Consider the following 3,696-nt stretch of genomic DNA (forward strand, 5'->3'; position numbering starts at 1 on the left):
CGGATTATCACTGGACCGCTTCAGATGACTCAGCAGCTCGGATGACTCAGCAGACTTTCGGACACGTGGCATGTTCTAAGCGAAGGTGACGTGGCAAAAACGTGACTATGCGAATTTTCTCGATTTTTGTGCAAAAACTTCTAAAATCCATAACTTTCGCATACGATCTCCGTTTTTGACGTTCTTTATATGCACGCGTAGGTAAAATTACGCTCTACAACTTTCATTTAGACTTCGTCGGCTAATTTTGAATTTAATTTTTATATTATTATTTTTAACAGACTGGGACAGGAAGTCCGTTAAAAATTCATAACTTCTTCATCCGACGTCCGTTTTCGTCAAACTTTTTACCGTTGTGCTACTATTTACGAGACCTTCGATTCTCGTTTAGGTCGTGTCAGCTAAAAATCTCTCGATCTAAAATTCGAGTTTTTAGCTGTCTACTGCTAAGCTGAAACTTCGAAAAATCATAACTTCCTCATACGAAGTCAGATTTGGGCGTTCTTTTTATCGAACTTCTCGGTTTAACGAACACTACAAGTTTCGTTTAGATCACTAAGGCCAAAAAGTAGTTTATCGAAAACTCACTTTTTACGACATTCGGCACCGTGCCGGTTTATCGTGAAACTTCGACAGGTCATAACTTCTTCGTTATAACTCGGATTTCGGCATTCTTTATATATCCGTAATCCTTGTCACGACCACTACAACTTTCTTAATAGATATAGGCTTTATCTAATATTTATTTTTGATGCTCATTTTTATTCTTAAGTATTTAACTCCTAGTAATTAAGCATAAAACACATAAAACACATAATATTCACATAATTCCTTTTCATTTCTCCAAAATGAGTCACAAAGGTTAACCTAGACCATTATGCCAATATAATGCCTAGCCTAGAAACACGGGCGTTACAACTCTCTCCCCCTTAGGATGATTCCGTCCCCGGAATCACACAACGACAAACAACTACGGGTAGCGACTCACCATGTCACTCTCCGTTTCCCAGGTGAGATTTGGCCCATTTATATGTTTCCAACGCACAAGCACTAAATTGACTATCTTACGTTACAACTTCTTAGTCTTACAGTCAACGATTGCCTCAGGTTCTCCAATTAACCTCTTGCTCTCATCCAATCTTAATTCAGAAATGGGAATTATGTCGGGCATACCTCCCGTGAACTTCCTCAAATAACACACATGAAATGTGTTATGAATACCCTCCAGTTCTTCCGGTAATTCTAGCTTGTAAGCTTGATTCCTGATCCTCCGAAGAACTTTAAATGGTCCAATAAACCTTGGACTCAACTTTCCCCTTCTACCAAACCTTATAACTCCCTTCCATGATGAGACTTTAAGTAAAACCGAATCTCCAACTTCGAATGATATCGGTTGTCTTTTCTTGTCAGCATAACTCTTTTGAGCAGCTAACATCCTTTCCCTAATCACTTTCAACTTTCCAGCAGTCTGATGGACTATTTTAAGTCCCATAAGCTGCTTTTCCCCAGCTTCCAGTCACCATGACGGCATTCAACACTTTTCCCCATACAAAGCGTGATAAGGTGCCATCTAGATGTTCGAGTGGAAACTATTACCCTAGAAAAAATTCTACTAAAGGCAAATGTTCATCCCAGTTACCTTGGAATTCCAGGGTACAGGTTCTTAGCATATCCTTCAACGTTTGAATCGTTTATTCGCTCTGACCATCGGTTTGCGGATGGTAAGCCGTATTCAAACACAACTTGGTACCCAATTCCTCTTACAGACTCCTCCAACACCTTGAGGTAAAACGGCTGTTACGATCGGATACAATCGTTAACGGAACACCGTGAAGCCTCACAATTTCCTTCACGTAAGAATTCGCAAGTTTATCCATAGACCATTTCTCGTTAGTAGCTATGAAATGCGCACTCTTAGTGAAGCGATCAACGACCACCCAAATCATGTCGTGACCGTTCCTTATTCTGGGCAGTTTAGTCACAAAATCCATAGTGATGTCTTCCCATTTGCCCATGGGTATAGGCAAAGGTTCTAAACTCCCATACGGTTTCTGATGTTGTGCCTTAACCCTAGCACAAGTTACACACTCGTCCACATACTTTGCAACATCGAGCTTCATCGTCGGCCACCAGTAATAGGGTTTTAGATCCCTATACATTTTCGTACTGCCGGGATGAATCGAGTACATGGTTTTGTGAGCTTCTTCTATCAGAAGACCTCTTACTCCTCTCGCCTTAGGTACCCAAATCCTATCTTTGAATACCTTCAGTCCTTGACCGTTTGTTTCAAACACCAACGTTTTGCCCAAACGTTCCTCCTTTCAGTCATTTCTCTCTAAAGCTTCCTCTTGAGCTTTCACAATTGTCGAGACAAGTTCAATTCTCAACGCTCTTGGCCTTTTCTTTTCAAGATTTACCTTCCGACTTAGAGCATTAGCAACAACATTTGCTTTACCAGGGTGGTAAAGTATCTCACAGTCGTAGTCCTTGAGTAACTCTAGCCAGCGTCGTTGCCTCATGTTCAATTCCTTCTCCATACCTTTAAGGCGAATACTACCGCTGCCAACTCCAGATCATGAGTGGGGTAGTTCTTTTCATTCTCCTTCAATTGCCTCAATGCATACTGTGACAACTGTCAAATTTCGGTCAAGTCAAAGTCAAACAAAGTCAACAAGTCAAACCGGTCAACTCCAATAACCCTTGTATGTTAGGGTTTACGTTATGTAATCACTGTACAATTCGCTATTTTAATGAGAAAACATCATTTGGAAAATTCATGTGTTTGATTTTCCTTAGCCTTAACAGTGCTAAACAACGAACCAAAGCGATAAAACACTATTGCACAATCATCGGGATTGTGTAGGACACTAAATCATGGCTTAACGGGGTTTACGGACCTTGCGTTTCAAAGCCAAACACTCAAAAAGGTCTCAAAAGAACTCTCTCTCAATCTCTTTCACTCAATCTCTCTCTATTAGAAATCTCTCCCAAATCTCTCTCAAAAGTTCCTTTAACTTTTTGTAATCATTCGCGTCATCACGACCCTTAACCGGGTCAAAAACCACTTGAAACGGGGTAAAAACGGGTAAAATAACCTTAAGGACCCAAAACCGAAGCTTCAGGACCGAAGCCTCGCATCCGAAGTGCTCAGGACCGAAGCCTCGGACTGAAATGCTCAGGACCGAAGCCTCGGACCGAAGCCTCAGGACCGAAGCCTCAGGTCCGAAGCCTCAGGTCCGAACCTCGGCCCAAGACCGAGCAACTTCGCAGATTCAGCTTTTTTTCCCGGTTTTCGACTACGACTTCGTTTTAACTCCGTTTTTCATTATTTTAACGTGGGATTTTCACCCAAAACTTTATTTTATAAACTAAGGCCCCAAAATATATAAATCTCCAGGGTTTTTATAAAAATATATTAAAAGAATTAGTGGTTGAACTAATTATTGAGGGAATATTTGCTTTTCCTTAATTTATGGCAAAAGCAAACCACCACCACCTCACTCTATGATTAGCCACTCTTTCCCACTACCCCTTGTCTCCTTAGTGGACCTTTACACCCAATCTCCAGCTCTTCCCACGTTCTAAGAGCTGGAGGATTGATCCTCTCTCCTCATTCTCCATAAAGTTCTTTCATTCTACACTTAGCAACCAAAGGACACTCTCCAAAATTCTCTCATCTTTTCTCTCAACTTCAAG

Source organism: Lactuca virosa, chromosome 4 (genome assembly GCF_052849685.1).
Source record: "Lactuca virosa cultivar CGN04683 chromosome 4, Lactuca_virosa_CGN04683_v6, whole genome shotgun sequence".
In the NCBI taxonomy this organism is placed as follows: Eukaryota; Viridiplantae; Streptophyta; class Magnoliopsida; order Asterales; family Asteraceae; genus Lactuca; species Lactuca virosa.